General features: G+C 39.6%; 1 long non-coding RNA gene across 1 annotated transcript; it reads left to right on the plus strand.

Moving 5' to 3' along the window:
* The first annotated feature begins 1,096 nt into the window (after positions 1–1,096).
* LOC128688829 (uncharacterized) lies at positions 1,097–21,754 on the plus strand. Its single transcript, XR_008407080.2, has 5 exons — positions 1,097–1,355; positions 3,245–3,538; positions 3,722–3,798; positions 3,960–4,009; positions 20,816–21,754. It is a non-coding gene; the product is annotated as an uncharacterized lncRNA (long non-coding RNA).
* Positions 21,755–26,921: the final 5,167 nt, after the last annotated feature.

Raw genomic sequence — 26,921 nt, forward strand, 5'->3', positions numbered from 1 at the left:
TATAAACCACCTCTAATTAACCTCCTCTTTCCTGTTTTAGATGCTTTCACTACAAAAGGTCATTAGCACAACTCTCTGAATAAACCGGATGCTGTTAGGCAAAACAGATTATAATCCCTAAATTCTCAGCGTATATACATTTAGAGACATAACCTCTTTGTGCACAGATGACTTCTGGGTAGCGTCGCAATTAACCTGTAACGAATAATACCTAAAATAAGGGTTTAAATTAAACTCTCAGTGTATATACATTGATATACACACCTCTCTTTGTATATATTTTATATAGGCAGCTGAGAATTACAGACGAAAATCACCGACTGAAAATTTAATATATTAATTTTAAAGCCTATCACCACACGTGTGCTATTAAGGCTGCATTATAATAAAAATTATTTGATTAAAATCACTGCACATACACCGAGAGTTTACACAAATCCCTATTTCATGATAAATATTCTTGATGTTAGTGTATGGGTAAATTTGCAGCTTTAACGATCGCATGCAGTCAATATATTTTAAACCTAATAACCTAAACTAGCGTGCGAATCACACATTTGTAACCCATTCTGAGAGTGTTATCGTGCATTTATATGTTGCTTATTTATAGACAGCTCTCTGAACACGGGTGAAGCTCCAACATGCAGTGAACATTATATGTACATGAGGAAGCGCTAAACCCGTGTTAGTCATAAAGTGCTTGGGGAATGGGAGGTAATAAGATTTGATTCGAGGAAAGAGAAGGGTAGATCGAATATTTCAGTATGCTGTAAATGCTAGTCCCTCAAGGTAAGTTCCTTAATGCAGGTTAGGGGATCTTAATCTAAGGAATTGGAGCTGCCCTTCCCTTGGTATTGAACCCGAATGCTTTACATGTCTAGCGCTCATGACAGTAATAATCAACTCATATTAATGGGGAACCTCTAAACCCGTAGAGTTCATACAGTACCTATGGAATGGGAGGCAATCAGGTCTGATCCGAGGAATAGGAGGGCAGGCCTAATTCCTTGGAATAAGAGCCCTGCCACTCGTAAAGTTTTATACACAACATGCTTGTGTGCGGTGCGCCACCTAGCGCCACCAGTTGTGTATTACACATTGTTGACGTCTCCTCCAGACACCGTCCGTTTCTCTGTGTATATACGATAAGAGTCCCTGTTTTAGGTATTAATGTGTTCTTGACTGGTGGTGTACAGGTCGCGTGTCGTCTTAATGACCCTCGTGTGGACGATAGACTGCACAGTAACCAACCTTGACGCCTTGTTCATTTACGCGGTGGCAGGAAGAATGTTTTCAGCTCGCATGAGCTGAGTTTGTGATCATTCTTATTGTTGAATGTCCCATCAAGTGTTGCAGTAAGTGACGATTTTTTTTTATGTACTGTGCATATTTTTTTCGGTAGCATCAAGGATCCCCTGATGTAGTGTACAATTTTTTTCGCCAACATCAACGAACCCCTTAATGTACTGTGCATATTTTTTTTCGCCAGAGGTTCCTTGACGCTGGCGAGAGGCTCTTGATCCATGGAACTCTACTTAAACTGTATTTCCTTAGATCGAACTTAATTACCATAGTCCCCAAGCGCTGCATGACCCCTGCGGATCCAGCGCTTCCCCCTAAACAGTAAAACAAACGAATTATGATCTTAAATCCTTCAGGGGAGGGGAAGGGGGGTGTCCCTTGATGCCGGTGAAAGCCTCTTGATCCAAAGAATTAAGACCTATCCTCCTAGTTCAAAGTTCTCCATCCAGGATATTGCGGCTACTGCCTTATATCCTCATTACCAATGAAGGGCTCTTGATCCAAGGAATTGGCTCTATCCTTCCTTCGGCTCAAACTTAATTGCTTCCTATTTCTTTGGCGCTTTATGACCCATGCGAATTTAGCATTTCTCAATAAATAAAATAATAACAGTGGATTAAGTGCACTTCTCGGTGAACATGTCATGATAGTGTTACTTGTGAACGACCAATATAACAACAATAGTTCCTCTACCCTAAATTATTTTGCAGGAGAACGTACAATAGTCAATTTTTAATGCACATTAATTTTATCAAATACATTTTAACTTTAATGAAAAAATTTACATAGAAATTCAGTTTATAGTACATTAATTTATGGATTGTTCAACCGGTTCTCCATTATAGTTCGTTCATTTCTGCTCTATTACAACAACGAAAGAATGTATTACTATTAAGTTAACCTAGCAAATTAACCTATATTTACCTGTGTTTAATCGCTAGTAACAAGCTAGCAGGTGACATGTAGCAGTAGGTATCCTAACTGAAAGCATGAAGGTTTGGTCCTGATCCCAGGAATTGGAGCTACCCTCCCTTTCTTCGAATCAAAACTGGTCGCCTCCCATTCTCCTGGCACTGTATGCTCTTTCCGATTTAGCGCTTCCACATGAATAAATGGAGCGTTAACACCTCTATGCTAATTAATGAGGATTTAGGACATGTTCAAAATATATCTAGGTACACAACTTTAGTATAATAATCTTTTATGTATAAAATAAACTTGTATGATAAGCCTAAAATTAGACAATGTATTGCTACATTTATATTCAATACTTTACATAAATTTTATGAAATTTTTCTACTGCAAAATGTGAAACACGAAATACATATTTTATTTCATAGGACACTTGTAGCTAATGTAACTTTACTCGTACAATATTTCTTAACTGTCTTTTAAAGTTTTGCAAACAAATTTTTGTAAACTTTATTATGTCAAACATAAACACACTTAACACAATATAAACTGCTCGTGGAAATTTGCAATTGCTGGAGAACAAATCAAATAATAGTTATGTATATTGTTCATGTTTATAGTTAGACATTAAATCAGTTGCATATATTGTTGCACGATGTTTATAGTTAAGCAGTAAATCAGCTGTAGGAGTGTAGTGTAAATGTTTCCTGTGAGATATTGGAGGTGATGGGAACTGCTCCGCTTCTGTGATAAATAGCACAGATTTATTAACTGGTGATTTTAAATTTACGGGAAAAAATTACTTTTTGTAAAATGGAACACGAATGCATTAAAAAATAATCATAGCATACATCTCGGTTTCATAAGCAGACGATGTGTGGTAGGATATTGTCATTTTTTTCACATGAATGTTAAGACATGTGGGACAGGCGTAAATGAACATTCATTTGGTTGTATGCTGGAATTGACTTGTAAGTGAGAGATCTGCCCAATTAATTGAAATAGTTTTGCTTGTTTTATTTTACCTCAGGCAGTCAGGTGAGAAGTCAGTGCAGAGGCAGCCAGAAGGCGAGTGTAATACTCAAGATGTCACCAGCCAACGACGGAAGACAGTGAAATAAAACAGGTGGACAATCAACCAGAAAGCGACAGTGATACGGAAAGTGTTGCACTGCCGTCCACTGGATGAGTATGGAGTAGATAGACTATACCGTCCACAGGATGGGTATGGGGTACACAGTAAACTAGCCGCTTCGGCTGCAAAATCTACAATCTAATCAGTGCAGTGCTGTGAAGCTTGCAGTTCCCCGTAATGAACTGACAGGTGAGTAATTATCTGCTTAACTCTAAACTGTGACCTCTATAAAGAAACTTACTTTCCTACTATTGCAATAAGCCCACCTTATTTGTAAAATTAAAGAACATGTTAATTGTGTTTTAACATTGAAAATCAGTGTAGAAATGCATACATATTAAAATATTAATTAAAAGTTTAAAACGTTGACAGAAGTGTGTTGGTCTGTCACATTTGTGGAAAGACCTGGGAAGGAGAGACGTTCAAGGTGCATTTGCTTATATGATAAGGTGAGCTCATATCTTCGTCCTTAAATGTCATTATGTATCCTGTTGCATGTCAGTTAAAAAATGATTACATCGTGCCAATTTTGAAGTTTTGTAAATAACCTTCTACTTAGGTATGCGCATGGGTAAATAGAGGGTACTTTGATCAGTTCCATTTTTTACAGGTGAGTGTGACTACAGATCACCAATGGGACTGTAACACTCGAATTGTAAGGTATGTTCTTGTTTAGTTTTACTTTATAGTAAATGTTTAGACAGGAAAGCAGTGGCCGCTTAAGGAAGTGTGCTAATAAAATTTCTAAATTGTGAGGGGACAACATTCACAGTGAAATATTTTTGGGTTTAAATTTTCGATATGGAAAAATGACACGTTATAGGCTTATGGGGGTTATAAGAAACATTTTCGTCATGGGTGATGAAAGACTCGCACAAGTTTGGTCCGGTGAGCCTTATGAACAAAAAGCAATTTATGCAAGGTTCGGCAGGACGTGTTTGTTGGCCCTCCTTCAGCAGGCATCCTCACCTTGAGATGACACCGTCGGTTTAAGGCTGAGGCACATATTTCTCCCGTAGCCAATTTTTTGCTGGTATTTCTTCCTTTCCCCATGCTCCATGACCCTTGTCAGTTTAGCGCCTTATTTGATAATAATAATTCTTCCTTCCCCTTGGTATGAAAGTAGTTTTGTCTGGTCAGTTTTCTCTTGGGTGTTCTTAAGAGTTGTATTCACCTTTTTAATGCTAAGAGCGCTGGATGTGTCTGGCCAAAGCGCTCTTCAATTCTTAAATATAACCTAGTTATCAGAAATATAACTGGGTTTTTAGTTTGATAAAAGAAATTCTCATCCTTTGGTTATATGATACATGGAAAAGAGTTACGTTAAGCAAGGGAAACAAATTTAATTATATTATTGTAAATCATAGGCTACGGACCTCGTCTCTTTTTTTTTTTTTTTTTTTTACCTACAGTGCACAGTGCCTCGGCTAACATTTCCCAGTTCGTAGGAGCTGCTTACCTCTTACTCTTCTTTCTCAGATCATGTAAAGTGTAGACCATGAAATTACTCCTTTCTCACCAGTCTTAAATTCCGAATATCGATTTAGCAGGTTCATAATCCTCCGTCAGGCGAAAAAGTTCAACCTTGTCATGTGGTGTTCAAAATACAAAAATAAAAGTTGGAGCTGTTTCTCCAAGCTCTTGTTCTTTTAAAAATTCTTATTTTCAACACCCAAATATTTATACATATTCCCAGTACTTAAATAGTTACTGTAAAGGCACAGAAGTATTTCAACCTAAAATGTTTCCGGGAACTGTATTAGTGTGTAAAGTGCTGAACAACAGCGCATAATTACTATGTTCATAGTTACACTGGAAACAAAGCTCTGAAAGCAGGTATTGATTAGCAAGGTCGCGGGGTAGCCTATGCTTCAGTTATCAAGATTACATTAGGCAAGTCGCTGATCTGAGCGAACTAGCAGAGCTCTCTGGTTGTGATCACGGCATCCTCTATAATCCAGTCTTGCAACATGTTGTGATATGTGAAGCTTGTCAACGCTGTAGGTGTGTAGCCTTGAGAAACTATTAGGCTAGGTATGGTATTCCTTACTCGGACATCAGATATATATCCTTAAGCGGAGTGAAAAGAACATTTATAAGACTTCTGTTAAGAAAGGCATATGAAAACCTGGTGGGAAAATTCCAGGATCTAGTTGTCCATTTTAACTAGGATGTTACGATGAAACTGTCTTGTTTCAAGGAAGTACACCCTGGTCAAAGTCAAGAATGTCCAATTCAAGGTTAACGAGGTGCTGGTCCAGCGGGCATTCGAAAAGTATGCCCCTCAAGGAAGGTTCCTTGATGTTGGTGAGGGGCTCTTGATTTAGGGAATTGGATCTGTGCTCCAGTTCCCCGAATTAAGCCTGAATGCCTTCCACATCCCCCCCAGGCGCTGTATAATCCTCCGGGTTTAGCGCTTCCCCCTTGATTATAATAATACTCGAAAAGTATGACTATAAATATCATCCAGAAGCGGGCAAGTGGTTGTGGGGCCTCTACTTAGGATTTAAGGATGGCACCTGCTGTTTCAAAATGACTGCGACACGCCATTCCGTCGTATATTATTCCGTCCTCTACTGGAAAGCAGGTAATGGTCACGTGTACAGGATAGAGGACGTCATATTTGTTAGGCATATGATCATTTGTACGTGGAATCTCCTAGGAATTAGTCAAGGCAGGATGACTCCCCAGCGTGAGGCGAGTCGGGAGAAACTGAGCTCACCCGATGCTTCAAAGCAGGGAAGTAAGGACGAGCTGGCTAACAGGTGAAAGAGGTGAAGTTGCATCAGGTGTAAGTGCAGCAATATAGAGATGTGCCTGTGTCATTGCCTACAGGAAAGGTTGCAACAGTGAATGTGAACTAACAGGATATGATACAAGGGGACGAGAATTGTAATAAGGCTGAAGGAGTGTATTATGTAATAGATGTAGTATTGACTAGCCTACCACTGTGCCGAAGGACACGAGTTTTCTGATTGGCTCAACGGCAAGTGGGGTAAGTTAGGAGGATGTATTTGGTATTGGTGTGAAGATGCCTTGCCCGGTAGGGGCTTGTCCTGATTCAGATGATATATTCACGTCAACAGTAGAAATAACGTAGTGTCAAAGAGTGCGACCAATGTTAATAGTGCTACCAGTATGGTAGTGCGGACACATGCAACTTTCAGGAAGCCTTTAAAATCTAAGTACAATCCTTGGTATGGTAACGAGTAAGGGGAGGACAAAAAGCACTTCCAAGACAAAAGGTTCTTACATTATTTACTCTTAATGTAAATAGTGTGTGAAGATGCGAAGAGGTTCTGAGTAGGGGATACATTCCGATGTAAATAGTGTGTGAAGATGCGAAGAGGTTCTGAGTAGGGGATACATTCCGCAGTTATGATGTATCTGTAGCTTTTGCTCAGGACCCCTCAAGGCAGGTTTTGACCTTGGTGAGGGGGCTCTTGATCTAGGGAATTGGATCTGTGCTCCAGTTCCCTGAATTGAACCTGGATCAGCCTTCCATCCCCCCACAAGCGCTGTATAATCCCTACGGTTTTAGCGCTCCCTGTTATAATTTGGTTCAGGAACGCAGTTATAAGGATAGGGGATGGGGCTGCCTACATATCCTTAGTTATGTTGTACACATGTTTACAGGTTGTCTGAAAGGGTAAGTGGCTATGTTTATGGCAGAGGGTGGGGGGATAACATTTATTATTCATAGATGAGAAAAATCAATGAGTGGTTGTGTGTTGACGGTGGAAGTTGACAGCTGTTTGGTAACATCTGAGTGTGTATGCGCCGAAGAGAGCAATGTGCAAGATATTCTTTATGAGAGGGCCAATTGGTATATTGTTTGAGGTCGTTGCCGTCTGTGGCAATTGTAGCTGGAAACTGGAAATGTGTGGTGAGGAGAAAACATGTGTCAACTAGGTGTGTAGGACAGTACTCCCAGGTTTTGAATGAGCGAGGTATACAGGTATGTGTGAGAGACTGATGTATATGGCTTCCAGGATCTGTCAGTGCGGCATACCTACATCTAGGGAAAATATGAAACATAATTAGAACAGCCGGACATGAGTCCTGGAGGTGGGAAGTAGTGCCTGCTCAGAAGAAGTAAGGGTGGATATATGTTGCAGTTTTGAGCTGTAGTATCGACACGCCTCTGGCAAGACGATGATGGAGTGTGCGATGATGCATATATTTCTTCTTTGTCGGGTCACCCTGCCTCGGTGGGAAACGGCCGATTTGTAAAAAAAAAAATAAAGTATGAAATGGAGGCAGTGCATGCTAAATCGGTGAGGACCGTCCCGATAACTTTCTCGGATAATTTGGCAGTAAGATCTGAAGTTGTATGGGATCAAACTGCAGTTAGGGTCTCATCGTACTAGCATCCTCAAATACTCTCAGTGTGAGAGTGTGAGGATGCTGAGGCTGTGGATAGGTTTCAAGAATGATATGAGGAAGAGAAAAAGGTTTGATTAAGTGGTGAGACTTAGAGGCTCAGGTTATCAAACAGAAGTATATCTATAAATGCATGAGGATTACTTCGATGAGGTTAGTGGTTTTAAATTATGAGGGGTACTTAAGGCAGTGTTATGGGCTGGGGGCTATTGGAGTTTGAAAATTGAGCATTAAAGAGTTCAATTAGAGGCCTGCAAAATGAGTATTTCCTTGAGGAGAGGATTCAGACAGTATTGGAAGTGGTTCTCTGGGGAGAGGGGGGGGAGGGAATAATCCACCTGTGTCCCAGTTGCAGAGCCTCAAGCGAAAGTGTCCTGCAGCTCTGATACAGAGGGGACCAGGTTCTGGAAACAATGGAGGCAGTAGGGATATATATTCAGATATGTGGTATGTGGATTATTGAGACGGGAGTAGAGCAGGGACGGAAGGGAAAGGGCAGGCAGTATGTAATTATGTGCTGAGTAGGTTGGGGGCGGTGGACCGAGGGCTGTTAGGGAAGTGTCATTACTGATGAGTTATATGAGGCTGTGATTGCTTTGGCAATGAGGAAGGCACCTGGGATAAATGGAGCACCAGTGAAATTATGTTCTCTGGATTGGCAGGTGGCATTATAATTCTATTTGAAGAGGGGGAGGAAGTTGTGTGAGGTGCTTTGACAGCATGGTTTCGGGTGGTGGTGGTAAGGTGGATGGAATCTTTATACAGGAAAGTGATGAATCAGGTTGTAATTAGTGTGAGGCTGAGAAGGAGATTGAAATGGGAAAGAAGTTGAGGTAGGGCTGCTCAGTGTCGCAAATATTGTTTGCATGTTTTCGTGACCCTTTTTTATTGGATGGTGAAGGTTTGGTTGGCAGGTGGTCCCTTCCCTTAAAGAGTTTGGGACCAAGGTGTATCTAGTTATCGTAGTATATGTTGATGATGGTAACGATTAATGATTGTTTAGTGTTTGTTGAGTTACAAGATGTAGCTAGGACGTATGGGGAGACGACAGAGTTGAAGGCAGGCAAATCGAATATCATGGGTCTGGGTGAACGAAGGAGACGAGGCTGTTGAAGATTTGTGATACTCAGTAACAACAAAGGGTCTAGCGCACGAGGTTAACCCTAAGCAGGTTTGGGATGATATCGCTAAGGCTAAGCGCTTACTTCTTCGAACACATACACTTCAACAAAGGAGACTATTCTAAGTACTTCATTGTTATGCAAGGCTTTTTATATCTTGCAGGTATATCCTTTGACGGGGCAGGTGGTAAGGCAGATTCATGTAGCGCTATTAAGATTTCTCTGGAGGACGCGGCGAGTGGCTAAAACAAGGAAGAATAATGTTTTATGTTATTAGATTTGAGGAGGAAGACGTTATGTGTACATGGAAAGAGGTTAGTATATCTTTTGGGAACTTTTAAGGACGGTGGTCTGGGGAGAATATATGGAGGTTGTATGAGAGGTATGAGGTTGGGAGTTTGAAAACTTTGCCGTTATTGAGGGGGCTTCAGATGTTACTAGAGACGAAACTGTTCCGATTAGGTTGTATGAAACCAATGCAGAGGGTGAGGCCTTTTGTATGACTGGATGAGCACATGGAAGTCACTGAAGATTTTTTCAGTGCGTAGGAAATCAAGCATAAAGTACCTGCTAGACATTATGTACCTTTGTAATCTTTTGACTACCGCCCACAGGATGGGTATGGGGTGCATAATAAAGATATTAAACTAAAGTGTGTGTGTGTGTGTGTGTGTGTGTGTGTGTGTGTGTGACTCAACAATCAATATTTGCACCAATAACTCATTACAGTTGTGACCGGGTGTGGAAGTGTGAATTGCTCATTACTCTATAATTTGTTTATGATTGTAGCATGTATAAACGTAAGTAACCATTCTACAGAATTCATTACCTTTGTAACTTGTGAGCTCATTACCTTTGTACCTAGTTCAGCTATCAAAACTTTGGGGGCCCAGTCCCTGGACCCATTACGTACCTCTGTAATCTGTAAATACCTTCGTAACTTGTCCATGATTGTGACCAGACCTACCTGGAGTTCATTACCTTTGTAAATTGTGAGTTCATTACCTTTGTAAATTGTGAGTTCATTACCTTTGTAAATTGTGAGTTCATTAACTCTGTAACTTGCTCAGCTATCAAAACTTTGGAGTCCAGTCCCTGGACCAATTATGTACCTCTGTAATCTTTTGACTACCGCCCACAGGATGGGTATGGGGTGCATAATAAACATATTAAACTAACTAGACATTTTGCCATTGAGAGCTGTGCTCCTGCACAAGAAGATTGCCATATATGTATGAGGACGAGGATGGCCTATCATGTTGTGTATTGTTTGTGACGGGTTTAGTGGATTATGTAATTGTATGTATAGGGTGTCAGCGTGTATGACGGGATGTGTGAATATTCTCTTCCTGCCGGAGCTGTCAGTGAATTTTGCGGGTATTTCCGGTGTGACTGCTAGAGTGGCGTCAATTCTTGCAGTGGTGTATGTGGAGACTGAGTGTTCCATGAAGTGGATCACGAGGTGGATGAAACACAAATGGCTGTTAGCAGCCAAGTTTCACAGGACCCTTTGTCGGAATTAGTGTATGGAGGACGATTTCCGCGTTTTATCACGTGATGTGGGTGAGATTGTGGTACTGTGATATAGTGCCAAGGTTGTGGTTTAGGGATAAGGTTAAGGGTTGGCGTGTCTCGAGTGGCACGATAGATCAGTTACGATTTACCATAATGTTGTTGTTCTTCTTATTAAGGATTGTTGGTTGATTTTATCATGCACGTAAGCAATATCTCTCAGTACAGCGTACTATTTCAAATGATTTCCTGAAGTTCTTTCTCCTAAGCAAATATATATATATATATATATATATATATATATATATATATATATATATATATATATATATATAGGGAGGTACCACCTCTAGAACTGTCGTAGGGACCCTCATCCTCAGAGAAAAGAATAAACTTGCTTCAGGGAAAACTCAAGGTTCTCCCTGAAGCTGTTTGAGAATTTTCTCCTACCACCCCCTATATTTCAAGTATGTTTTATTTAAAGACAAAATACATTGGCCAAACATTCACAAAAATACAACAGAAAGTAAAACAACATAGGTAACTCAGAGCTACATCTCGAATACTTCGTCCAGCTCCCCTGCGGTGGGCCGCGTGCCCAGAATGCTGCAGGCATTTTATATATATATATATATATATATATATATATATATATATATATATATATATATATATATATATATATATATATATATATATAATGTCGTACCGAATAGGCAGAACTTGCGATCTTGGCTTAAATAGCAACGCTCATCTTGCCATATAGGACAAGTGAAAATTTGTGTATGCAATAATTTCACCAAAATCATTCTGAACCTAACGAAAAAAATATATTTCACTGTGTATGTTTAGTATTAAATTATTGTAAACAATTCTAAAATATATATAGTTGGGTTAGGCTAAAATAAATTGTTCTTGTTATAATAAGGTTAGGTAAGTTTTCTAAGATTCTTCTGGTGCAAAATTAAAAATTTTTACATTAATATTAATGAAAAAATATATCTTTAAACGTATAAGAGAAAATTATAGAAAGGACTTAATTTTAAATGAGTTCTTGCTAATTGACCATTTTTACATATTTGGCACGACATCTACATATATATATATATATATATATATATATATATATATATATATATATATATATATATATATATATATATATATATATATATATATATATATATATATATATATATATATATATATATATATATATATATATATATATATAGGATAGTGAGGCTCAAGTTAGAGTATGTAGGAAAGAGGGAAATTTTTTCCCAGTAAAAGTAGGCCTTAGACAAGGATGTGTGATGTCACCGTGGTTGTTTAATATATTTATAGATGGGGTTGTAAGAGAAGTAAATGCGAGGGTCTTGGCAAGAGGCGTGGAGTTAAAAGATAAAGAATCACACACAAAGTGGGAGTTGTCACAGCTGCTCTTTGCTGATGACACTGTGCTCTTGGGAGATTCTGAAGAGAAGCTGCAGAGATTGGTGGATGAATTTGGTAGGGTGTGCAAAAGAAGAAAATTAAAGGTGAATACAGGAAAGAGTAAGGTTATGAGGATAAAAAGATTAGGTGATGAAAGATTGAATATCAGATTGGAGGGAGAGAGTATGGAGGAGGTGAATGTATTCAGATATTTGGGAGTGGACGTGTCAGCGGATGGGTCTATGAAAGATGAGGTGAATCATAGAATTGATGAGGGAAAAAGAGTGAGTGGTGCACTTAGGAGTCTGTGGAGACAAAGAACTTTGTCCTTGGAGGCAAAGAGGGTAATGTATGAGAGTATAGTTTTACCAACGCTCTTATATGGGTGTGAAGCGTGGGTGATGAATGTTGCAGCGAGGAGAAGGCTGGAGGCAGTGGAGATGTCATGTCTGAGGGCAATGTGTGGTGTGAATATAATGCAGAGAATTCGTAGTTTGGAAGTTAGGAGGAGGTGCGGGATTACCAAAACTGTTGTCCAGAGGGCTGAGGAAGGGTTGTTGAGGTGGTTCGGACATGTAGAGAGAATGGAGCGAAACAGAATGACTTCAAGAGTGTATCAGTCTGTAGTGGAAGGAAGGCGGGGTAGGGGTCGGCCTAGGAAGGGTTGGAGGGAGGGGGTAAAGGAGGTTTTGTGTGCGAGGGGCTTGGACTTCCAGCAGGCATGCGTGAGCGTGTTTGATAGGAGTGAATGGAGACAAATGGTTTTTAATACTTGACGTGCTGTTGGAGTGTGAGCAAAGTAACATTTATGAAGGGATTCAGGGAAACCGGCAGGCCGGACTTGAGTTCTGGAGATGGGAAGTACAGTGCCTGCACTCTGAAGGAGGGGTGTTAATGTTGCAGTTTAAAAACTGTAGTGTAAAGCACCCTTCTGGCAAGACAGTGATGGAGTGAATGATGGTGAAAGTTTTTCTTTTTCGGGCCACCCTGCCTTGGTGGGAATCGGCCACTGTGATAATAAAAATAAATATATATATATATATATATATATATATATATATATATATATATATATATATATATATCTGTTGGAGTGTGAGCAGGGTAATATTTAGTGAAGGGATTCAGGGAAACCGGTTATTTTCATATAGTTGGACTTGAGTCCTGGAAATGGGAAGTACAATGCCTGCACTTTAAAGGAGGGGTTTGGGATATTGGCAGTTTGGAGGGATATGTTGTGTATCTTCATATGTATATGCTTCTAAACTGTTGTATTCTGAGCACCTCTTCAAAAACAGTGATAATGTGTGAGTGTGGTGAAAGTGTTGAGTGATGAAAGTATTTTCTTTTTGGGGATTTTCTTTCTTTTTTGGGTCACCCTGCCTCGGTGGGAGACGGCCGACTTGTTGAAAATATATATATATATATATATATATATATATATATATATATATATATATATATATATATATATATATATATATATATTGCAACATTTCAGTTGTCGATGAGTTGCAAAAAAGTTTGATACTGTTAAATAGAGAAGTATACATTCCCAGAGTCTACAAAAAAAAGTATAGATCAAGGGAAAATGTATTGGGGGTAACTGAGTTAGTACACAAGGTAGCGTGATGGCTGTTTGTGTTGGTTGTGTGCACGCTCGCTGGCTTACTATCAGTTGCAGAGTTGTATGATTGGTGTTTGTTTACATAACTTTTTCATTACATTCTACCCAAATAAACCCTTCATATAACCAAACTATGCAGCTCGCGCAAACGAATGAAAACGTACGCACTCGCTCTGCAAACATGATGTGCATATATAGTGTGTAGATACCTCTGTATATACATAAGTACAAAATGTACTTATATATGCAGGGTAATTTACAAACGAAACATTTTTCTCATTGGATATTGAAATATATCATGGTAAGAATCTCCGGTGTAAAAATCGCGCCTGGTAAAACCTCTCTAACAGTGGCGTGCCCTTCAGTTTATATCGTGCCGTAAATATTGATATATTTCTCATTTTTAATATAGCGATAGATTAAAAATTGAAGAGTACAATCAGTGCAGAAAGAATATCACTATGAAAATGGAATCCCCTTGTACAGAGGTCCCCAACCTGTAACCCTTCTAGGCAGTGGATGCAGCCCTCACATGATATTATGAATTCACTTTTATGTATGTTCCACACTTCACAGTGTCAACAATTACAAAATATGTAAAGCCATCTTACACCAAAACCTTGTCGCCACCTCAACCACCTTTACTTCTGGTCAGTGCCGGGTTATCCTCGTAGCACATGTAGCACCTGCTATGCGGCGGTGATGTCTACACTGTTTACATTGCACCACTTTCATTATAATTATTTTACCATATTATAATGCTATAATTATAATGTTAATATCAATTATTACAAAATGCGGCCCTCTTTTAAATTTGGCTTTTAAAATTTTCTTTTTCATGCTAAAAGTTTGGGGACTCCTGTTTTTGTAGGTATGCAAGTAAGGCACACAATGCCTATTATGGCATTTTCTTTTGATGGTTTCGCCTACCAGGAACTGTATCAATTCACTATACTGTCTATACTCTTCCATTGTCGTACCACTCTTGTAACCATGTTTTGACTATGGAAAACCTTCCTGCAAGCTTGTTTTGTGTCGTTAATATAGTTTGGGAGCGATTAGTTAATTCTTTATTATAGGCTTTGTATTGATGCATTAATTGTTCTTTTCACTACGAGAAAGTTAGATGACAAGTGTAAGGTGTTTAATTTTTAAATGGAAGCGACGAAAAAGCATATGTATATAGGGTCGTTGTCTATGGGGAAAATGAGTTTAAAGCGGCAGCAAAAATTTTAATGTGTAAATAATAATTAAGAAATATTGGTTATTTTAATAGTCTGCAGCAACATTCAACGGTGGTAATAGGCTACTTATCTTATCAAGAGAGGTTCTAATGCTGGCTTCGGCCACCATTTAACTAGATCTGACTTGATTGCCTCCCATTTCCCAGGCTTATAACACCTATGGGTTTTAGTGCTTCCTCTAAATATAATAATAGGCTATTTGTCTATAAATTAGGCCTATAGACCTAGCCCCTCAGTAACTGTTAACCGGTTGATAGCCTATTTCACGTGTAACCCCGTCCATATTTCTTCCTTGAAATTTTGATTAGGCTAGTGACCTGTTAGATGACAATAAAAGGCGAGGTTCACAGTGAATATGCTGGTATCATATACCATGTACCCTTGTTTTGGACCAGTATAGCTCTTGTGCCCATGTCATGGGAAGATATGGACCATACGTAGGGCACGGTCATGGACCAGCGTAGACGATGCGCTCTTCATGGACCAATATACTGGTCCATGACCAGTCATGAACCAGTATAATCTTGCGGTATATAGTTGGGGCAGTGTATGTATTGTACATTCAAATTTCAGTGCTGTTATAGCTGTATGACCCATACAGGTTTAGTGCATACTTCTTTTTAATATAATAACCGTGAAGTTATATTCGCAGCATTGTGAAAATTTGTTTGTATACAGACCAGAATGCGTGAGTGAACGGGTATTGTGTAGAACGGGGACAGAGTGGCTGCAACAATGACATTGCAAGTATGGAAATCAAATTCAATATTTATGCTTGTCAGCGGTGTATTTGACATGACGAGACGATACTGGGTCTTAGTCTTTATTAATGGTGGTATTTTTCTCGCATTTTTTTCATACTGTTAGAGACTCGCTGTAAAAAAAAAATATTATTGACGCAATAGGCAGGGTCCATGCAAATATGTGCGATAAGGTTGCGAATTTTATTATAGTTTGGACACGCTAGACCACGGGTTCGAATCTCGCACATTCCTCAAAAAAATTACAACCGTTCCTTACTTATATATATATATATATATATATATATATATATATATATATATATATATATATATATATATATATATATTAAGATCACAGTAAACAGGTGATTTCAGAATATGCAAAACAACCACTCTGAAAGAATAGAGAAATTCCAAGCGCTTTCGTGACTACTCACGATATTTTGTGTCTTATGCCCAAAAATGTAGATATACACCATTTCCTTGGAAAATTAAATAGCTTAGCCCATTCTATAAACTTTGCTGTTGAGTTTGAAGAAAATAACTCATTGCCTTTTCTAGATGTTTTAATTATTAAGGGTAATAATGAATTCAAATTTAAAATTTACAGAAAACCTACAAATAACTGTTCCTATGTCCACTATTATTCTTCGCATCAAGATAGAGTCAAACTGTCTGTTTTCTCATCAATGTTTTTGAGAGCTTTACGAATTTGTAGTCCTGAGTTCATAGATGAGGAAATATCCAAAATTTATGAAATAGGTAATGATTTAAAATACCCAAGAAATGTAATTGATAAATCTTTTAAAGTTGCTAGAAATACTTTTTACAATCCAAAAAAGGACAACCAGCCTTATTCAACTAAAAATATGTTGGTTCTCCCTTACCATGAAAACTTGGTTGATATGCCTTCTCTTCTTAAGACTTTTAATATTAAAGTTGTATTAAAAAATCTTGATACAGTAAAAAAAACTTTTGATAAACAATTCCCGCCAAAATGCTGATGGATGTGTCTATAAGATTCCTTGTAAAATTTGCGATAAAGTTTATTACGGTCAAACTGGTAAAAATCTCGAATTAAGATTAAAACAAGATAAATATAGCATTAGAACTGGACAAGATTCCAATGCTCTATTTATTCATGTAAGAGATTTTAACCATCCAATTGATTTTCAAAAAGTTGAGAAAGTAGTATCAAGCAAGTCCATGGTCGACAGGAATATAATTGAATCTTATTTCATAAAAAGCAGTTTTGACAATAATATGAATATTTCCTTTGGTTTATATAAATTAGATCCATTTATAATTAATAGAATTTGGGAAGAATTTAATAATACACTGGACAAATAATAATTTTTAAAATTTTCTTGGGTAGAATAGTTTATTGGTGGGTTGTGCAAAGGACCTGTCCAGTTGGGCCGGCGCGCGTCAGGTGTTTAATCGTTGTGGGATCTGATAGTGAGGTGTTGGCCAGACTCCTTATATACCTTCCTTGGATGCTGTACTTTCATAGTTCCTTGTTAATGTGAGTAGTCATGAATGCGCTTGGAATTTCTCTATTCTTTCAGAGTGGTTGTTTTGCATATATATATATATATATATATATATATATATATATATATATTATATATATATATATATATATATATATATATATATATATATTTATATATATATATATATATATATATATATATTTATATATATATATATATTTTATATATATATATATATATATATATATATATATATATATATATTTTATATATATATATATATATATATATATATATATATATTATATATATATATATATATATATATATTTATATATATATATATATATTTTATATATATATATATATATATATATATATATATATATATATATATATATATATATATATATATATATATATATATATATATTTATATTTTATATATATATATATATATATATATATATTTATATATATATATATATATATATATATATATATATATATATATATATATATATATATATATATATATATATATATATAAATATATATATATATATAAATATATTTATAATTTATATATATATATATATATATATATATATATATATATATTATATAATCTGCCTCATGGTATGCGAAAACTCATGACGCCTTAATCCACGGTCCTGTGGATTAAGGCCTCATGAATTTTCGCCCAGCATGAGGCAGGCCAAAACAGCATGGGTTCGAGTCCTTGGCTAATCGCAGTGGTGTTATTTATCAATACCACTTGTTCGTGGGCATAATAATATATATATATATATATATATATATATATATATATATATATATATATATATATATATATATATATATATATATAATGAAAAAAGTAAGGAACGGTTGTAATTTTTTTAAGGAGTGTGTGAGATTCGAACCCGTGGTCTAGCGTGTGCAAACTACAATAAAATTCGCAACTTTATCGCACATAATGTTTGCACGGACCCTGCCTATTGCGTCAATTATAATTATTTTTTTACAGCGAGTCTCTAATAGTATGAAAAAATGTGAGAAAAATACCACCATTAATAAAGACATCATAGTTCAGTTGACCCTCCGAACCTCAGCATTCTCACCTTTCTAGAGTGCGGGCACTGTAATTTCTACCTCCAGGACTCCTGTCCAACTTAACGGTTTTCCTGAATCCCTTCATTAATATTACCTTGCTCACACTCCAGCAGTACATCAGGTCACAAAAACCGCTTGCCTTCACACCGATCTAACATGTTCACGCAAGCCTGTTGGATATTCAAGCTCTTAGCACTCAAAACCATCTCCCCACGAGTCCTTTCTTGAACGACCGCTGCCCCTATTTCCCTCTACTCCAGATTTATCCTATTTTGCAAGTCCCCAAACCACTCAGGTCCTCCTTATCTCTCTAAATAATAACTTTTAGCTATCCCACAACTTATAATCTCCACTCTCCGAATTCTCTGTTTAATATTCACACCACACCGCCCTCAAATCTCCACTACTTTAAGCCTCTCGCTGCAACATTTAAAATATTATGTTTCACACCCATTTAAGAGTGTTGACACCACTATACTCCTGTATATTGTCCCTTTTACTTCCGTCGATAAAGTTCTTAATCTCCACAGATCCCTCATTGTTCCAACCTCCCTCTTTCCCTTTTCTATTCTCTAGTGTACATCGTTTATCACCAACTCATCCGCCGACATGTCCACTCCGAAATATCTGAACACTCCTTTCAACCTTATTTCCTCTCACCGATCTGATATTCAGTCTTTCATTGCATGTTATTTATTACTTTCGTCATATTGCTCGTTTCTGTGTTCTTTTTTAATTTCTTTTACATAGCCTCACAAATTCCTTCCAAAAGAATCGTGTCATCGGCAAAAAGCTAGTGTGACTTTGTATTAAATTTATCTTTTATTCTCATGCCTCTCCCCAACATCACAACATTCACTCTTTTTTTTAACCTCATCTATAAATATCTTGAACAACCATGGTAATATCACACATCCCTCTCTTAGGTATGCTTTTACTGGAAAATAATAGTCCTAACCCCCTCACTTCTACATACCTAATCATCATCTTTTTTCTATCATTGTGTACATAATATTCACATCACACATTAATCTCAGATGCATCACTACCTACAACTTCCTCGGCACAACATAAAAATATCATGCAGTGCAGTGCCACAGTAGTAACACGTACACAAGGACAGAATGCAACACACCCTATTGTTGATGGCGTATAATGTAAACGTCATTATTAATTGGTTTGACGGTCACATTGCTGAGAGGTATGTGGACGAGACGCAAGTATACACACCAAGGCATTTTCACTTAAAAAAGAGCTTTTTTTCTTTATATAGGATATGAAGTTCTCCTAGAATAGAGCTCTTCAAATCACGAAGCTTGTTTTCTTTCTCTTAGAGCAAAATGCTGTCCAAATAAAGACATAGTCTGCATACTTGTATTTTGTCCACACTCCATTAGTTAACACTGCAGTGTGTGTTGCGCCCGGTCCAACACTATTAGTCGTAAATGTTTAAATTCTTATGAATATTTTTAAAGAGGCGCATCTGTGAGTATGTGAAAATTTAATTACCTGTGACGAGAGTGGAGAAATGTACCCATGGCTTAGATGCCTGTACTCTCAACCGTACTTGTACTGGTTTATTTGTAACCGGGGTTCGTCTTGTATTATATTCTTTTATTTGTCACTCCATGGTTCAAGTCTCACATTGTACCCGTGTATTTGTATTTACGGGATTAGAGTCTCGGCTCTCGGTCCCCGCCTCATGAATACTCACAATTACCCACTCGGCTTCATAGGTCGTATCACACCGCTTTGTAATACTGTGAAGGAAATCTGTTTTCAACATCGCCCGACCCTGCACCATCACCCATCCCTGTACTGTTACTCGACCTTGCAATATCATCCGTCCCTGCACTGTTACCCGACCCTGGACTATCACCCGTCCTTGTACTGTCACTCGTCTCAGCGCTTGAGTTACACTACCAGCCTCTCCAAACTTGTTAAACACCAATGAAACAAAATTTTTGAGACTTCATCGAAAGAACTGAAGAAAAGTGTTTGAGAGAGAGAGAGAGAGAGAGAGAGAGAGAGAGAGAGAGAGAGAGAGAAAGAGAGCTAGCCTTCAGTGTCTTGAAGTGTTCTCATTGTCAAAATCTCACTCTAGAAAAACTTTATTGTGTTTGAGAGAGCCCCAGAGTTTTTTTTTTTTTTTTTTTGCAGCATTTCTTCTCGTGTTTTCTTATTTGAGAATATCACTGGGATCGAGGTGATTTTCTTGTATATTTGTACTATTGTATTGTAGTTTTTTTTGTAGTTTCAATTTTTATTTGCGTTGTCTCTCACCTAAAGTGCTTCTTAGGATTTTCTTTCATTTTTATATTTGTCATTCATCCCTGTTTTGTCTCGTTCCCCTAGTCGCTGCATTATAAAGCTTCGTTATTTTCCCAGTATTAGCCAGCAGTTGTTCCTTGCAGCATCGCCACCCTGTATAGAGCCGATGGCACCGCCAAGCGGGTCATCGTATGGCATCCATTCGGTTAGGTTAGGTAAGGTAAGGTTAGGAAAGGTTAGGTAAGTAGGTTAAGGTTCGTCAGGAAACAGAGCAAGTGGTTCCTGACGTGGGTCTCGGTCATGTGTTGACCCGCAGCTGGAGCTTTTGGTCATCTGACCGAGGCCTTCAGCTGGCTTACCAGTCCACCTCTTTAAATGTTATGGTTATATATAACATCCGTGTCAGGGATTTCTTTATCCTGGCGAGTACTGTGCAAGAATTTGAATAAATGGTTTAAAAAACCGACATGTTGGAGAGTGAGACGCTTGAGTAACATTAAGGTATTTTCATTCTAGAAACGTTTCGCCAGCCAGTGGTTTCTTCAGTCTAGTGCAGAGAGAGGTGAATTGATGGACTAACACAGTGACTCCAGGCTGGGGATTCCTTGCTCTCCACCTTCTTTTGTATTGAACTGAAGAAGCCTCAGTGCAAGAAGTACGAAGATCTTTTCCTACGCATGGCCATCACTGACTTGTTTCAAACACTTTCATTGTATTTCAGCTCGGTTACATGTGAGCAACTGGAACCTCTCTCTGCTCGATGGAGCTTTACACTTCACTAACTTTTAGAAACACGTACTCGTACATTCTCCACTGTATGTCAACGGATTTTCGTTATTACCAAGCTGCCCAGACAATGATGTTTATCAGTCTCGCTGATCAGTGTGATCTATTTAATTTTAAGCAGAGACATCCGTTCGATTTATCTGCGTTAAAGTCGCGCTAGAAATGTCCCTTCGACGCGAACTGACAGTTGAAATAGCCTTCCTTTCCGGCGACTGGTGTGCGTATATTGTTGTGTGTCATGGGTGTTTGTGATGCGTGTGTGTGTGTGTGTGTGTGTGTGTGTGTGTGTGTGTGTGTGTGTGAGGGAGGAGGGTGATGTTCTCCTCACGTTCATCCATTACCAGCTTGCCGTAAAAGTTGATCATCCCGGACGAGTGCCACTGTAACGCCGCTCTGAGGGTAATTCACATGGATATAAATGCAATTGGAGTGTCATTCTCCACGGGGAAGCCATTAGTGTGGATAGTGATCTTGGTGATGGATGGCAGTGTGGAGTGGCATTCTGTACAGTGCCAAATTTCACACCGCCGATGGGGGTGTTGAATGGGACTTTCATATACAAAGACACTAGCCACCACGGATGGCACTGTGCCGTGGCATTTGCTTTGGCAGTGCCAGCCAGGACAGGATTAATTGCCTACTGGACTGTATATTTTTGACGGGCTGGCACTTCACTCTAGAATTTTAAATAAAATAAAAAACACATTTATAATTTTTTATATATATATATAATGAAATATATACGGTTTTATTTTTGAGTTTCCCCCAAAATGTGTGAAAAAAAAAGTTTTATCTGTTTTTTTTTTTGGGGGGGGGGAGGGAACCTTTTCTGTCGATGAACCTGGGACTTTCCCTCAGTCCCCTCCTGGATACGACTCTGGTAACAGCATATATATTATCCATGTAAACAAAAATACAAATTGCAAATAAAGATTTCATCGGAACAACATTTCGCCCAAAACAGAGTGAAACTTTGTCCTAGTGTAGGCTTGGTTTGCTGTGTCTTTTGTCATCATAATTGTAAACAATACTGCACTTGATGCACTCACACCATGCATAGGAAGGACACCGGTACTTTTCTAGTTAGTGCCTTAGTATGGATGTGTATGTAGGTTGTCTTCAAGAGTGAATTTAACTTCCAGAGGGAAGTGGATAAAACACAGATGCAGAATAAAGTGATCCTTTATTGACAACGTTTTTCCCACACTGTGGACTATCAAGTCAATAAGTGATCGTTTTTATACTGCATTTCTTTATCCAACGTGTCGGTATTTTATACCATTTCTCTGCAGCGGGAAGTGTATGAACTGGCTCGCCTTCACCTATTTCATTCTTTTTCGTACGCATTTTGCTGCGTACGAAAAAGAACGCAGAATATTCTTTTATTCTGCATTTTATTTGTTATCCTGCCTTAAATAAGCTTGGACATACGTATGTTTAATCTGTAATAAACAAATTATATAAGTGGGTTGAACATGTTCGGCACCAAGGTCTTTTATCCAAGAAATTGGAGCTACCCTCACGTTCCTTTAACCTTGGTAACCTCCAAGTAACTAAGCTCTGTATGACTCATGATTTAGAATCTCCCCCCATGATAATTCACATATGGTGTGATAATCGGCCGGTCTCTGGTGCTTACGCTTGACTGCGTGCAGGTAACACCAACAGCCTGGCTTGATCAGTTGGGTAAGGTCTGGTGTTAGATCGGACCGTGAGGGCTAGAGTCCCTGGAACTAGCGAGAGGTGAGGCACAGGTAAACCTTCACTCCTCTGAGTCATAGACTACAGTCACACGATGGAAAGTGTTACTGGGCACTGCCACACGATGGGTGTCAATGGAAAGTGTTAATGTGACTCGACACTGCCAGACGATGGTCGCAAGTGGAAAGTTTCAGCGTGACTGGACACCGCCACACGATGGTCGCAAGTGGAAAGTGTCAATGTGACTGGACACTGGAGATAACGACGTCGTTCCCTGACTTCCGTGTTTGGTTTCCTCCCAATAAATTGTTATTTACAACGCCAGTATTGAGCAGCATAATATAGAGCACGAGGAGTTGTCACGCTAACACACCAAAGATAACCATATAGAAAAGAGGAAAAGTGGATTATTTTTAGGAAGGAGAGAGGAGTATTAAATCTGCTTTGCACTGAGGAAGGGAGGAGCAGCTCTGATTCATTAGATCAAGGGCCCCATCCCCCTCATCTTGAAGAGAGGAAAATATAGATGTAAATAATAATAGATTCGTCTTTTTTTTTTTTTGCATAAATAGCCGTTACTATAAAAGGATGAAAAATAGAAATAATAGATTCGCTTTTTTTCACAAATGGTCATTACTATAAAAGATAAACTCTTATTTTGTCTAGGCTTTGACATCACTCCTCTTCAAGGGGGGCTCCTTGGCGTGGTGAAGAGGCTCTTGGTCTGAGGAATTAGCCCTGTCGGTCTTCTTCCTCAGACCGAACCTAATTACCCCCCATTCTCCCCTCCCCTATCCCATCCTCCCCTTTTTCCATTCCTCCTCCTCCTCCTCCCCACCCCTCCCTTTTGCCCTTCCTCTTTTTGGCCTTTGGGATTTCTCCCACAGGCTCGCTAGTTCCTAGGTAGGGGAAAGGACACCGGGGTCCATCCCATTCCGTTGAGGTTCTTGGCGGTGGCGTAGTTTGCTGTGGAATCTGGATTGCCTGGGGATGTCCCGATCCCTCTCCGGTATCCCAGAGTAGCTTTGGGTGTCTTTTGGGCGACGGGTGTATCTCTGGAAGCCACCTTTCGGATTCCGGGGGTGGTGGCCGAAGGAGGTATGCTTTGTGGCGGATATCCAGCCACCCTCTCTTTTGTCCACCTAGGTAGCTCGGCAGATGTGAGGTTGCTATCCCGGATTGCTGGTTTACTGGCATGAAGGGTAGGGTATGGCACGGGTTCCATGCTGCATCTGCGCTACTAGCGGTGCTGAGGTCCTCTTGGGCGCGGAGGGAGATTTCCGGCCCTTTCATTCCTCCTGGGAACTATTCCTCCCCGCTCCCCCCTTTTTTTATTCTTTTTTTTCTTTTTTTCTTTTCTTCTTTCTTTTTTTTTCTTAAAAACAAAAAGCAAAGGAGTAACCTAACCATGGAGGACCCAATCCATGAACCCACTACCCCCGGGCCCCTTCTTGATACCGCACCCCATTCTGACCCTGCCTTGTGTTTAGACCACTCTTCGGACACTCCTGATGCCCCTGTACCTCTTGCTGGTGCTGTTTCCTCACCCGCTTCAGGTACCGGGGCTTCGACTGACTCCTTCGATTTGTCTGAACTCCGCTCTCCTTTGACTATGCTTCCGGCTTCTCCCTCTATGGTACGGCAATTTTCGAATCGCCTGCCCATTTCACGCCGGACCAACTCCGGTCCTACTCCTAAACGCCAACGTCAATCTCCTGATGATGCTCCTTCGTTACCTTCCCATTCTACTCGGAAAAGACCAACACGTCAAGCACTCCCTCTCCATGCTCAGTTTCGGACCACACAATGGACTAAATTCTTTACTTTAAGACCGACTTCTTCTTCTGCCTACCTTTCTGACCATAGTATTGGCAAAGCGCTCCTGCGTCATGTTGGTAGAGATATTTCATTTCATGCTCTCAAGAGCGGTACGTGCATCATCACTGTCCAGAATGCTACCCAAGCTCATGATCTTTCTCTCCTTTCGAATATCGATACTACTCCTATCACTATTGAAAAACATCTTTCTCTCAATTCTTGTAGTGGTACTGTCATTCTGCCCCATACCATAGTCCAACAGAATTTCCAGTCATGTGGCAATGACATTTTTGAACAGCTGGAACTCCAGGATCTCCCAATCCTCAAAGTAGACACTTATGTCCTTCCTGCCCGGGGGCGGAGACGTTACCCTTGCAGTGTGGCTCGTTTAACTTTTGACAGCCGAGAACTCCCGTCCTCTGTATGTGTCGTGGGACATCGGTTACAAGTTCGAAAGGTGATACCTACACCGCAACAATGTAGAAATTGCTGGCGTTTTGGTCACCCAGCGAAATATTGCAGATCTATGGCCGAATGCCCAGTCTGTGGTGCCGACGACCATTCTAATACATCTTGCAGTCAACCTCCATCTTGCCTTAATTGTAATGAAGCTCACCCTTCGTACTCCCGCCGTTGCCAGGTCTACTTAAATGAACATGAAATCCGTTGCCTCAAAGAGGCAGAAGGTCTCCCTTATGCTATGGCAGTTACTCATCTCCGCCTCCAAGGGAGACTACCCTGTGTTTCTTATTCTCGTGTTTCCAAACATCCCCCCACTTCTGGGGTCCCATCTTCTGCAGCCTCCTCTGTTGTTACCCCTCCCATAGCCACTCCGGCATCTAATCCTTTTGCTGTCCTTGGCTCTGACGTCCCGACTACAACTCAGTCTGTTCTCACATCTTCGCGTCCTTCCTCACAAGCCCCAGTATCGGCAAGACCTCGTACGACACCTAATACCAATCGCCCCTCTACTTCTCAGAAGTCCAAAAAATCCACATTGCTCAAATCTTCTTTGCCCCATCCTTCCCTTCTTCCACCTCCACACTTTACCTTTCCAGCCTCTGTACCTAGTTCTTCCCCTCTCTCTGGCTCTTACAAGTGTGGAGATTCACCCTCCTCCTCGTACTCTGCCTTCCACCCCCATCCCCTCCCAAGTTTCTCCCTCTTCTGCCACCTCCCAGGTTTCTGCCTCTTGTCCCCCCCCCACACTTCATCTCCAGTCCCTTACACTCTTCCCTCCCCCTCTACTTTGGTACAGTCCATTACTGTCCCAATCTTTACTCACCCTCCTCCTATCTCCAATATGGTCTCCCATACATCTTTGAATTCAGAAACACTTGAAGCCATTTCAGAATATATTGCAGAGACTAAACCTTCAATGGACACTGATTCACTTCCTGTTCCTTCTCTTCCCTCTCCTCCATCTTCACAACCCCATTCTTCGCAACGCTCCGTTCCTTCGCTACTTGAACGTCTTCCAATGCCACCACACGTTGACTTTTCTAACCCCTCTAGTCCGTAGGTGCCTTTACCTACAGATTCCTGGTATTTTCTTCATCGCCAATCATGGCCTATTTACAGTGGAATATCCGCGGCCTCAGGGGTAATCGGGGTGAGCTTCAGATGTTGCTTTCCAGATTTTCCCCTGTTGGTGGTTGCTTACAAGAACCAAAATTACACTCGGCTGTTTTCCAACCTATCTCAGGCTATAATTTATTGTATTCTTCGGATCCTTTCTCAGATGGGACCTTTAATGAAAGTGCCCTTCTTCTACTCAATGATATTCCGTACTGTCAACTATTTGTCCATACCTCGCTGCATTACACTGCAGCCCGTATCCACTTGAATAAGTGGTTTACAATATGTTCTTTATATCTCTCTCCTTCTCGAGCATTTTCTATCCCAGATTTTTTCCTTTCTTGTTTCATCCTTACCACCACCACTTCTGTTACTTGGTGATTTTAATGCCCACCATTTCCTCTGGGGGGGGGTCTCATTGTGACTCACGTGGCATCCAGTTGGAGGCTTTTCTCGCCTCTCACCCCCTCCATGTTTTAAATACGGGTACTCCCACCCATTTTGATCCTCGTACTCATACTCTCTCTTGCATCGATCTATCAGTCTGCTCTTCCTCCACTGCACTAGACTTCACCTGGTCTGTTCTACCGGACTTACATGACAGCGATCATTTTCCGATCATTCTTACTTCTCCTTCCTATTCACCACTTTTCCGTAGCCCTCACTGGCAATTTGATCGGGCAAATTGGGATCTTTACTCACACCTCACTGCTTTTAGTGAGGTTCCTTCTTCATCCTC

This window comes from Cherax quadricarinatus, chromosome 16 (assembly GCF_038502225.1).
Source record: "Cherax quadricarinatus isolate ZL_2023a chromosome 16, ASM3850222v1, whole genome shotgun sequence".
Lineage (NCBI taxonomy): Eukaryota > Metazoa > Arthropoda > Malacostraca > Decapoda > Parastacidae > Cherax > Cherax quadricarinatus.